The sequence below is a fragment of the Zophobas morio genome, unplaced genomic scaffold, assembly GCF_036711695.1.
Source record: "Zophobas morio isolate AGI-343-1 ecotype UQ-CSIRO unplaced genomic scaffold, CSIRO_AGI_Zmor_V1 ptg000005l, whole genome shotgun sequence".
In the NCBI taxonomy this organism is placed as follows: Eukaryota; Metazoa; Arthropoda; class Insecta; order Coleoptera; family Tenebrionidae; genus Zophobas; species Zophobas morio.
The window spans coordinates 9,200,187-9,214,134 of NW_026972110.1; the positions used below are offsets into that span (position 1 = coordinate 9,200,187).

Here is a 13,948-nt window from a genome sequence, read left to right on the forward strand (position 1 = left end):
TTAATGCTCTCCCAAAAACGTCGAAGGAAATTATGTGAAAGGCATTAAATCTTCAACGTAGTTAAGACAGGTTATAAAACTATATTGCAACAATATTAGAAGGAAAAAAACACTATTGTTCATTCTGTATAAATAATTACTTTTTTATGTCTTCACTGTAATTCTGGTAATAATATACACCAAATCAAATTTCTTACAAGCAATATAATTCTTGTTTCCATTAAAAACTAGAACACAATAATAATAATAATAATAATAATAATACATATTTTCCAATGATCCTGTATAAAAACATTGTCAAAAATATATTTATCCAAGTAGCAATAATCACCAAAAAATATGTTTGTGTCGCGATGCCAGCACGCGTCATGTTTGCAGTATACTAAGTTAAGCTTCCCCCTTCGCACTAAAAATTTGAAGCGATTACAAAATTTCACTATTTCTAACCGTTGTTAACATACTAGGCAGCGAAGATTTATCTAGGACACCCTGTATGGCTTTAATATAAAAATATGTTCTTTCGTTCCAATTGCTGTTGTACGTTGCGCAATTTTTATATAAATAAAAATAGAAAAATACTATGGTCTACGGTTATTTATTTAGTCAGAACTTCCCTCATTCGTAAAGTGTAGTCCAACAAATCCAGCTTCTTTCATTTTGCGAAATTTTATTTCTATTTTCCGACAACAATTATAAGTTAAATAGGAAATAGCGTTAGCCGCTCAAACCACTGAGCTATTTCGGACATTGCTGTGCGTCCTTCTTAGGTTATATATATAAAAGGTTGTAATACAATTTGGATTCTTTTTGCAAACATCTGGACGCCTATGGTAAACAATTAAGGCGGATTCATAAACCACAAATGCAGCAATATATTGTTCTATGACGCCATGGTAGTGAGGATGAAAATTTGATAGCTTTTTACTATACATATACACGGCATTCCTAGCGTACTGTTACGGCCCCCCAAAAGGGCACGATTTTTGGTTGTCATGGATTTTTTTGAATTTTTAAGTAAATGTAAGCCTGGCGTAGCGTCCGAAAAGTAAAAACATTATTCAATAAATATTACTAAATGTATTTAACTGATCGATAAATAAATTGATTAATGTGCAAATATCTATGGAACAAATACCCATTATGAAAATCTTTGAACAGGTTACCTAACTTAAAAAAAAAAACAAAAGAATTAATATTTTGTTGCAGCTCAATTTGCTTCAATTAAACTTTCCAATCTTCTTGGCATTGACAAAACTAGATTTCTCATGTTATAGTTATTCTCTAAATCTTTCCATGCTCCCTCAATTGCTTCCCAAAGCTGTTCCACATAATTAACAATACAACCCCAAACATTCCAATGGGGTTGAGGTCGGGACTTCTAGCTGGCCAGGGAAAAACGTTAATTTGATTTTGTTCAAACCGTTGCTCAATTATTCGAGCAGTATGCACTGGGAAATTGTCATGTTGATATGTAAAGTTATTTTCTGAGTATGTTTGTAGGACTGAGGTAACATTACGTTTTTCAGTATTCCACGATAATTTTGTGCATTAAAACGCTCATTGATTCTCCAGCACATGCCTGGACCGTCAATCCATCCCCAAACGTTGACTGCAAAACGTCTACTGTTCGAAAATTGGGTGTAATTTTCTTCATATCAGCAGTTTCGTGATCTCTATTCGCGAAGTTTCCCGTTTTTACCGGACTGACTTTTCATCGCTAAATATAACGTGCCTCCAGAAGTCGTCTCCCTGATTCAGAAAATCACGCGCCGATTCAAAAATATTTTGTTAGCAGCTACATCATTTTTCAGATTCGACGCTTTCACTCTTTTAAGATCCCGGAAAGTTTGTTTCTACTCTGGCTTTAACCACTGTACTAAACGGATTATGCCTTAGGAAATTAATTGGGGCATTATCTTCATTCTGGGTGGAAACTTTACCAACACCGATTCTTGCTGATCGGTTGAAAATATAAGTACCATTTTCCTTTTTTTTTAATTATTATTTTGAAAATGCAGCTTTTACTAACACGAATGTCCGCAGCCACAGCACTCAAGGACCAACCTTCCTCTAATTGGCGACGGCTCTTGCTCAAATTTGACAAACTTTGTTATTCGGACACCCATGATTTGAACATATACATATTTACAATAGAGAAAATTATCGTGTACTTTTGGAAGGCCCGCAACTGTACATGTACAATTCGACAACAATCAGTCCGGTAGTTTCAAAATTATCTGGCTAGTAAATATCAACACAAACGACAGAGGAGACATGAAACGTCCAGAAAACATGATAATAGCCAGTTCGCCGGATGGACCCTATTACAATACTTCCTCAATTTACGGTCGGGAAGTAAAAAACATAAATTAAACATTTGTAAAAATTCAGTACAGTCAAACAGCCCTTGTTTATTGTCCTAGTAACACAGACGTATTTTATTTTTATTGGGAAGTGTTGGATTATTATGTATAGTTGCATCGTGTAATTCCCGTCAAGTTTAAAAACCTGGTCACATTATTATTGATTTGGAACAACTCTTATTAGTTTATATGTCGGTTTTACTTTTTAATTATGTAACTTAAGTTGCTAAATAAAAATACATATTCCAAAGAGCATGCTGCAATTATCACATACTTAAAAAAAGGATTTAGCCCACTTGATTGCAAAACCGATTTAGGTCTTATCAATTCGCCACGTGCCACTAACAACTTTCCTTGAGACCTTTGCCACGGCGACTTCCGTCGTTAAGAATCTATTACCCTCTTCGAAATCTCATTTAATGGAATCTCCCCAGTATTCGACTACTGCCTACAGACGGGAAGCCAAATGCCGTCAGGACTCTTGTATTTCATTAAAACCGTCTACAATCTATCCCTTTCGCGTTTATCGACTGAAACGGCGTAATCCAAATTAGCTTGAGAATTAAGCGGCTTCGCTGCGAAGTTGCGGCCAAAGCGATATGCAGTGTTGGAAACAGAAACAGCACAGCGCCGTCGAATACGGGGTAACAACCGGTGAAGGACCGAACAAGGCCGATTGAGAACCTATTGCAGGATGGAGTGGCGGACGCCGGACGCCCAGCAGCCCGTCATACAGCTCGCGATATGGCACGCGCAACCCGACCGCTCGTATGTGCGACTTCCGACAGTACCACGGCCATAAAGTAGAAGGTACGACCAATAATGGAAGCCGATACACCCACGAGAGTCATATGGGAAGACTAACGGCAAACCTACTGATGTCAGTGGAAAAACCAGAAGCAAGCGGACGAAATTGGACGATAACATTAGAAAGGTATATTGCAACATATACGTTTGACAAACAAGATTATTACACTTACGTAACATCCATACAGTTATGTATTCATTTAGTTCTGATGTGAGATACTACTGCAACTAATGATCTGTTCTCGTCGATCGGATAGTCGCTTACTAGCCGAGGAGTCGAGGCCGACGAAATGTAACATTTTTTATGGCATCAATTTAAATAGATCTTATTTATTCTTTACATTTTTAAACAGGGGAAGGCTTTTCTCATTGAAAATTATTTCAACTGGGTGCCACATTTAAAAAGCTGGACCTGAAATCACAACATTACTAATTTAAGCAAAAAAAAAAAAAAAAACAATGATTGCGTAATTTGAGTGGATTAGATTGAACTTTTCTGTCCTGATTATTTCTTTTGAAATAAAAATAATCGGCATGCATGTCTGCCACTATGAATTTTTGTAGCTATAATTTAAACGTTATACAAAATTCAAAAATTGAGTTCTAGCAAGTATCGGGAACGAGATTTTATTATGGTATATCACTTTCCAAAAAATGAAGACTATTTCTGTGTACAAAAAAAATTTAGAACCCTGTTAGTATTAGTCAGGCCAACATTGGTCGAAGAACCTTGCACTGACGGTGCACGCTGCTTTGTAATTTCAGGGTTGTATTTAGGAAAATACTTGATCGTTAGAAAATATTGGAATCAAACTAGGTTCATGCTGTTCAACTCTCACAACAAACACTGACAATAAATTAATATTCTTCTACTGCAATCGACTTTTGCTAACATTTTATTACAGAATAAATAAATCCATTCACCATTTGTCCACCGCCCATCTTCGGTCAAGGGGCTGTAATTTATGCGTTTAAGGATTATGGGCTTCAACTCTTTCAGTTTTTTATAGAAAAATAATCTTCTTACTATAAAATCATCATTCCTTAATCGCTGATGACGCAATGCTTCAAGGAGATCTTTTTTAACTTATTAATACACATGTATATAAAATAAAGTCCTCAAATTACCTTAAAATAATTAAATAAATATTGTTTATTAAGAAATGCGCCCTTACAGGTGGTATAGTTTGTTTTTAACTAATATGTTAGTTTTTTTTTTTCATAATTGCATATTATAAGGATCTTAAGAATTTATTTATTTTTTCTTATGTCAAACGCTTTGACTTCGTAAAACGTCTAAAACGAACACATTGGGTTATGGCATTGTGTCAGGTAATTATTGAATAAATCTGTATTGAAAAAGGAAGCTCCAGATGAATGTGGTAGTTGTTTTTGGGTCAGAAGTGAGGAGAGGAGTGACAAGACATTTAAACATTCTTTTTGTCGATAATCTTGAAAATAAAAAAAATAAAAAAAAAGTGATTTCGACAGAACATCCCTCCCCTGGAGTACAATAAAACCATCACATTGATGGAGATGATTAGAACAAATTTTGGTTAGTGTTTTACCATCTACATTCCTACATGATATTCAGTACCTTCGGAGATTTTCTGTCTAATAAAAATCCGGACAGACGGCAAACAAACGGACAGACGGAAACGGGAGACCTATTTCTTCGTAGTCTAGGGTCGAGAAAACGTAAAAATAGAGAGTCGGCCGACGACCTCGATTACAATACTTCCTTCGCTTACGCTCGGGAGGTAAAAATGTGAATGAAATAAGATAAATATATATATATTTTGCACATTTTAGATATTACTTATTCGGCAAAATTTTGAGATGACGTCATCATTTTTGGGGAATAAACACATGTATTTGGATTAGAAATTTACCACAGATTATCTGTTTAACAAAAATTGACACGGACGGCGAACAGACAAACAGACGGAAACGGGAGACCGGAGACCTATGGTTTTGTACTATAGGGCTAGGGGCCATGACACGTCGAGAAAATGTGAAAGTAGCCAGTCGCCCCATGGACTCGATTACAATACTTCCTTAGCTTACGCTCGGAAAGTAAAAAATATATATTTAAGTTTTCATATTAATGTCAATATTTCGTTGCGTGAAAGAACTACTTATTTTTGCAGATTTTCAATAAACTCGTTAAATAATGTCATCATAGATAGATGTTTGGCAAAAGCAACTAACTGTTGTTTGTGTTTCTTTTATGATTTATAACTTTTGTCAAAGTTTCTTGTTCCTCTGAGTCGGCTGTTCCTACTTAAACAATTTTCACACAATCGCTATTTAAGTTTTTCTCTTGATATCGAATTTTCTAGCGTAGTATGTATCAAAGGAAAAAAATGGAACTGTTTTAAATCGATTTTTCGTATGTCTTCTGGATCTACCAGAACCATCGAAGTGTAAAATTCTGTAAATTTAATAAATAAAATATCGACGTCTACTGGCTAGATAGTCGTTTATGAGAAATCATAATAGCAAAAACTATCGCAATTTGATTTTTTAAAAAGTAGTAAAAATGTCGAAATCCACACCAAAGTTTAGCAAATTACCATTACATTAATTAATATCATGACATTAATAAATAAAGATTTCGGTTAGACTTGCAATAAAGTAAGGTGTGCCCCAGTTAACGAGCGGTAGGGTATATATATTATTTGTTATTGTTTTGAAATAATTACCTATACTTAAGCATACTTAAAGTATGTAAAAACTCGTGTCTCTTGGTCAAAAATGTGGTCGCCGTTTTCGAATTTGATTTAAATAGGTTGATTTTATATTAAATCTTCGGAAGTCGGCGCCTATGGTAACATCCAAACAGTTATGTATTCAATTTATCTGTGATGTGAGATACTACTGTTCCTAATGCTCTATTCTCGTCGATCTGATAGTCGCTTACCGCTATTTCTTGAACGCCATCGTTACCATGATACAATAAATACTAGGTATGATATTGCGCACGTACGGAGTGGGGGAGTGACGTCACTCGGTGAGTAAACACAGGCATTTCGCGCGTATTCTGCGACGTTTTTCTGTCTTCCACGTATTTTTTAGAAAGTTTAGTGGCTATACGTTATGTTTTAATAATTTTATAAAGTCACGACGATGTGTTGTGGCGTTTTTGGGTATAATAGCGATAAACAATCAAGACATTTTCAAAAAGACTTACAATTTTATTCGTTTCCAAGAGACAAGTATGGGTTATTTCTTGTTGTCGTTCGGATTCTTTTATAGTAAAAAATGCAAGAGTGTGTTCACAGCATTTTAGTGAAGACGATTTCGAACGAAATTTGCAACACGAACTTCTGAATTATCTTCCTGAAAAAGGAAAAAAAACTAAAGTCTGGAGATCAGCCAAGTTAGTTAAAGAAATTTGTTCTAGGGATAAAATCACAAAAATTAAGTAGGTTATTTTACTTGAATATTGATATAAATCAAACAAATTCAATTACAAAAAATTTTTTCAAAGAACATCTTATAGGACTCTTTTTTAGCAAATATTTAATATTTTCATTTATTTTATAGCACTGAAACCAACAACGCAAGTGCTGCTTTGGATGATAAAACAGAATCTACAAGTAAATCTGTTGGGTATATTGAACATTATTTATTGTATTTACTCAAGGAAAGTGCTTTTTTTTGAAGAATAACTTTTATGTTTGCACGTTTTTTTTTGCATGATGTATATTTCTTTCTCAAGGGAAACGATTATTTGAAGACGTAGTATATCCAATATTTAATTATGTTTTTTACATAGTACAAATACAGATCAAGATATACAGAGAGAAGATCTAGAAGCAAAAATTGCTTATCTTAAAAACAAAACGACGAACTTGTTTTCATAGCTTGACAAAAATCAAGCTATGAAAACAATTTTCACTCCAAGAAAAATTGTTAATTAACATGTAGATTACAGTTCAATAGTACAAAGTATTTATTTTTAGTGGTTACTTTTTCTTGTACTTGTAGAACAGAATTTCTAAAATAGATTTCTGTTTAAGATAATTATGTTCACGTTAAATGTGCACAATTACCATAACAACGAGTCTGTTCATGATAATCAATAATGAAAACCTAAAAAAAAGCAAAAAATGGATAATTCTGAAGATCTTGGCATTTTCACATAACCTGTGCGCTACTAACCAGAAAAATAGCACTTTTTTTATAATTATCTCCAAATTAAAGCCGCACTTTTCTATAGAGTACACGAAAGATAATATTAAACGCGAAATTTTAATTTGTTACACACAATAGAAATACGTATCAAACTCCGTTAAATTCGTTTTTACAATTTAATTCAGCGAAATGATGTAAATTTAGTTTTCAGGTTGTTTAATGCAGCATTATAATTATTATATTATAATATAGAGGTTGTACAATACATTTTTTAAAATACATAACGAATTATAACAATAAAATTAAAAAATATTAGCGATTCTTCGTGCTTTTATGCTGAAATTCCACTAGTTCTACTCACCGAGTGACGTCACTGCGCGAACTGGGATTATTTTGAGCCACACGAGTATCATACCTAAAGAATTATTGTATCATGATCGTTACGAAGGAAAATTGATTCATTCCTTTCACGTTTGATATGTATCAGAACTATTCACATGGTGGTATGAATTCCAGTCCTGACCAATTCGGTGCCCACTAAATTCTATAAAATTTGCCTTGTAATCTTGTAGACTATTATTACCATGTATTTCGTGCGCAAGATGAAATTAACAGATCGATTATTACACGGTAATAGTTTTATTCTAAAAGATGACGTAAGTTTCTGGTGCTGCAATTTGTTTTTTGTTTATCGTAAATGACACAACCATACTGTCCGTTGGAGGTATGTAATCAGCAATTCGACCATAGCAAATAGGAACCTTTGTAAACCGGCTTTGTTGTCTGGACGAATTGAAGACTGAGAAAACACGAAATTTTAGGAGTGACCGTGAAAGTATAAATTAGTTCGGACCAAACGCTGTATAAAAACCGCTTGATCCAATATATAACTTTACAATTAAATAGAAGTTTGTTTATACATGATACCACTGAATTTTCGAAACTACAGCATTATCTACACTATCCACTATTTAAACTGACGGTAGTGAGTACAACACGTCCAAACTTTTAACAAATATCCAGAACTGTCATCTTATTCAGCAGTATCTTTGTCCAACGCATCAAATCAAAAAAATAAATTTTTAATTTGAAAAAAAGAACCCCCTATAACAAATTTAATCGATTTCAAGTATTAAACGGTATATAAATTTCATGTACGAAAACTATTTGTATTCATACGATAATAAAACATTTCACGTTTGGCGGTAGCGAAACATAGTTAATGTATATCATGTTACCGCAAGACAATGACCATAGAACACATCGTACTTACATTCAATGCTGACTGTCATTAGCAAATGTGAAACTTTGTGCACTTAATTTATGTTCCTACATGACCACACACCACAAAAATATCGTAAAGGAAGGAAAAAAGCTTTACTCGATTAAATTTTTGTTTGAAATAATTTATTTTTGACATTAATCAACAATATAAAATATGATACCAAGAACTGGGAGTCGCATCATACTGTTGGAAAAGCAGTTAAATTTCAAAGTTAATTTACATTCATTACACGATTACGCATTTCTTTACAACTGTAAAACACATAAAGGAGTACAATACAATAAACGTACAGTAAGAATTGTAAAAATTTACGCACGAGCAGACTGCCTTTCTTTTTCAGTTTTCAAAAACACAACGGAACTTTCCGCATATAAATAACGTGCGCAAATCTAATTTGTGAGTATCGACAAAAATATTTCAACACATTAAATTTATTATTGGCACAAAGAGAAAAGCTTCTACAAAGAGTTATTTATATGAAATAAATAATGAATAAAATGAAATACAAATGCCACAGAATCAAAACACCCATTTTCATCTATTTAATCTACAAATATTCTGATATCTCAAAAAGCATGTACATTATCAAAAACCTCTAAGTGATATATTTCATATTTCGTTAAACAATAATAATAATAATCGGTGGCCTTAGTTTTAAATTGAATAACACCAAGACCCGGTTTCGAGAAGCTCAATTAAATATTTAATTGCGATTAAATTTTTAACAAAGCGTTAAAGTACCACGTGACCGGCTATAGGCTAATCAGACCTCACTAAACGCGTCGTCAAATGCGTGATTAACTTAATCTCAGTTAAAATATTGTATAACCTGGCCCCTAGAATAAGGAAAAATCTATTAAGCCTTTAGAGGTAATCATCAGAACCCGGACCGGAGCCAGTGAACAAGCAAACCGCCAGTGGAATCGTGCATTTGAACCTCACGTCGGAGTCAGTAGTCTTCAAGTGTCGAACTGTACTAAACAAAACGAAGTAGAATTAGTTTTTCTTAAATTCAATCATATCCAGCGTTAACCTACGTAGTGTTAACTTAGGCTTAGTTACTTAAACTGCAGTGTAATCCTCAATGCATAACAATTAATTGGAAGATCTAAAAAAAGTAACTTGTAACCAAACACAAATAACACGAAAATATTTGGAAAATATAAAAATTGCGACAATTTTTACTTCCCGAGAAACGTTTCATAACACCAAAAGTATGAAAAAAGTGGTCTGTCGTTTTCTTTTGTCTGTGTCCTCTGTTTATCGTGTCTGCCCGGCCGTCAGTCCGTCTGTCGACCTGTGTCGATTTTAGACAGATAATCTTCGGAACGATTGGACCGTTTGTTGATAAATTTTGCATGTATATTACGAATATATCATGTAGATGACAAAACACTCACCAAAATTTGGCTGATCATCATAAAATTTCTACGTGGTATTCTTTCGATGCATAACCACTCGAAGTTAAGCATGTAATTATTGCTGAGAGAACATTTTTTTTTCGTTGGTTCTCCTTCAAATATATTTTACATTGTCCGTACTTATGCGGACCCCTGTCCCCACTGAGTTTGCGCCCCCACGGCACAGGGTCTGCTAGGATGCTATTTATGCGGTTGGTTTTTATTTTAATTTATACGGATTATCACGAAACAAAAATGGCAAAATCGAACTTTATGGTTAATCAAAAAAGCGGGATTTGTTGGATTTGTGCACAATTTCGTTTTTTTGTTTGTTTCGTACCGCACAAAGTTACCCCGTTATCAAAAAAAAGAAATTTATGTAGTACATACTTCAGTTGGTAATTTAAGTTTAAAATTTTACATAATCGGCGTGCATAGAGTCAGTAATTTCGCTCAAGTTTATTATAGCACGTATTAAATTTTCATTTTGGTAAAAGCATTTTCTAAACAAATTTCAAAACATCTTAACTTACAAACTGGTAACTTTCGTGTAGTTGTGATCAAATCATGTAATCATAAATAAAGCATATTGATGAATGATTTTCTTTTTCAGCTTTTTCAAATACGGGATCCGACACTGTGAAATTTTTATGACGTCAAAACAAAGCATAAATTGCGTAAACAACCTTAGTATAATCTTGCAACTCAAATTTAACTTGTGCGATTAAGGCCATAGACGACTAGAGCAAGAAAGTATCCCCAAGTGGTTTCTGTAGACTTCTGAAGTCATTACTAGAAAAGCGAAGCACACAACAACCCTTAGGTGATCCGAGTTTGATACTCGAGTTCTGGAAACATTCTTGCTTACATTTTTGCTGAAATTAATCTACAAATTTGAGGATACCGTCGGCTATTTGCGAAGTTCTCTCTTACAGCATTTGATCCACAAAATGCCAGTGTTAATGTTTATCACTGTCGAGTACAGTTTACTCCAATTCTCAGGTTTCCTTCGCTGTTTTTATCACATATGTACCAAACAGCAGAATTTACTTGAAAAATTTTTACAATGAAGACGTTCGTTAAGTCGTTTTGTTAAACACTACCATAGTATTGTATAACTTTCTTTTCATAAAGCAAGATAATTAATTGTATGCAAACTTTACAGTTTTGATTTATTTTTTGGATATTAGAAGAAATAACAATGTAAAGTTCTCGTTTTTTTTTATTTTGTAAAGTTTATCAGGCAGACTCTTGAAAAGGTCATTTTTTGTCTACAAAATTTTACAACAAGCAATAAAAATAAATATCTTACTAAAACTTAAACCACAGAAAAACACTGACGTTAAGAAGGACTAAATATTGATGCTGTTATGTCTTTATGATCACTCCCCCAACTACCATTCTATGAGTTGAAAACTTTTAGTACTTGCAGTAAACTTGGAACACTTTTCCATTTACTGACCTACTATAAAATTATGAACAATAAAGCAAGAAACGATAACTTTTTCGCTGTGTTTATACATCTAGAGAAATATTAATACAAAAAACATTTCTTTGTGTTGTAAGATTTGGATGTTTTCTAATGAACATCGAATCGATACCACGGTAACATTTCCGCTTCACTTAGGGCATCATAGTTCGCAAAATAATAATTATATGTTTCTATACTTTTAATTTACTTTTTAATTAAAAAGCAACAGAAACTCTCAAGAACACGGTGTAAATAATAAAACCAACCCCGCTGAAAGTCGAGACTGTCCTCGTCCTAATATCCAAACCATAAACATCTGACGTCGAGCACGACGACGAGAATGACATTTTTAATTTTCTTATTGCTTGCAAATGGCACAAGCAATTTAGAGCTTATTCGAAGAGTAAAAGTTGGCGGTTGTTAGGGACCGATCTCCATGGCGATGTAATGACGGGAAAACCACAAATTCACCACCGGCTCCCATTCTTGGTGATTGAAGGGAACAAACAACGATATGAAAGTGGATAACATATCCTGCGACCGGATCCAACACATTTACAATAACGAATAACAACAACATCGAAGAAACCTTATCTCCTCCGCGTTCTTTCGAAAGATTTCCTCGGATAAAATGGGAAAACGTGTTTCATTAACAAAACGTAGACGAAACCAATACAATGTGTCGATATTATCAACAACTAAAAGCTGCGTTTTCACGCGATTTTCTCGGAAAGAACATGAGTAAATGGATTTTGGTTTTAAAATTGCTGCGGCCTTCAAACACATTGCTAATTTGATACATCTGTTCGTTCTGAAAATAACCGCCAGAGTCCAACAACAAATAAAACAACAAACACGCGAGTTCACGGCGGATTAATGGTGAAACCAATGAAAAATGCAATTAAAATTGTTCATGTCGTTATGGGGGGTCATAAATCGAGTGTGATGGCCTCATCAAACATCAGACACAATAGACCATGGGATAGGTTAGGACCGTCATAAAACTCTCGCGTTCGTGTGGCACGGAGAGAAAACGACGTCGCGACGTCAGTTCTTGTGGTCCATTTTACAACGGGATCTTTGTGCAGTGAGTAATGTCAACGGAAACGCATTACCTCACTCCTGGCGATTTTATCATTGGTAGAATTATTCAACCGTTGAGAATTTCACCTGTTATAACAATACATTAAGATTAAGTGAGACAGATATGGGCGAGAGACGCACATCGGGATGATGTTACATGCCTTATTGGTAAATGGAAGTGCGTGGGCTTGCGGCTGATGGTTTTACTTTTATTATGACCGTCTGTTGTTATTACAGATAGTGATTTTGACTTCATTAACGCTTTATTGCGGTCATAATGTTCTATTAAACTTGCGCTTGGTTTTATCTTAAATTATAAATAAAAACTACTTAATTTATTAATATATGAGGATCCGCAGCAAATGTAACAACTGCATTAACCTCGTGGCACTCCCAAATGTTACGTATACATTATGGAGGTAATCATTACGTAGTTTTAACAAACGGTAAAAATTTTGAAAAACAATGCTAAACCCGTTTAATTAACTCCTTAATTCCAACACCACTGAAGATATCAAATTAAAATCAGTGTCGTAACACGACGACAAGTATCATCTGTGTTGTTTTATCAAAAATGACATTAGGCTCTGACCATGCACAAATGTCTGCGACATGCTAAAAATTTTGAAATTCAACAGCTGGTAAAAATTTACTTTTTCTCTAAAACATTTCAAGAAACAAGACTGAATTTAGCAGCACCACCGCTCGGGTTTTTTTATCGAATAAACCTTTACTTTCAATTGTGAATTTTCTGCAGTGTCTCGATCCTTTCAAAGAATTGCGTACACTAAGTTCTATTGTCAGTTATCAAGAATTCATGAGTGCATTCTTGTCGCCTCAAGACGTAGTAGAAGCCTGTGATTGGTCAGTTTCAATTAAGGCGAGTCCCTTACCTCTGGCTCTTGTGGAGTGTTCAATACGTTTTAAGGAAGTAATATCTCCATTATTAACTGATTTATTGTTATGAAACTTTAAATATACCTTCTCCACAGCTTTCATTATAGAACGCGCATTTTGTATTTAGTGGAATTTTTGCATTACGTTTTCATCACTCTTTTCAGCTTACAAAATTCTAGAAATTACCAAAAGAAACATTGACGACTTTTTTTGGCGGAAATCAAATACAGTAAAAGCAATTTTTCGCCACAAGTTATATATTGTATTTGCTTTATAATGTTTCAAATGGCGACGATTATAGTGTTTGCCTATGCTTTAAGAGCTGCTGAGGTTACCTGTCGAAGATATCCAAGACTTAAGTTCAACAATTTTGGTGTCCACTAAGAATACTAAAACCAAGATCAATACAGCGTTTACTATTCTCTAAAGAAGATGGTACCGAAAGTACTACTATTGATTTTGTAATGATTTAAAAAGATATAAGCCCTTGAGGAAAAATAAT

At 34.0% G+C, this 13,948-nt stretch overlaps 1 protein-coding gene across 3 annotated transcripts in view; it reads right to left on the minus strand.

The window, feature by feature from the left end:
- The window catches only part of LOC135122628 (nuclear receptor coactivator 1), a 167,097-nt gene that overhangs the window by 147,787 nt on the left and 5,362 nt on the right, over positions 1-13,948 (minus strand). For 2 of the 3 annotated variants that reach the window (XM_064046929.1, XM_064046927.1), the window contains exon 2: positions 3,344-3,582. The exons of the other annotated variant lie outside the window; for it this stretch is intronic. The gene's annotated coding sequence lies outside the window, so the exon portion shown is untranslated. The remainder of the gene's footprint in view (positions 1-3,343; positions 3,583-13,948) is intronic. 3 annotated transcript variants of the gene reach the window in all.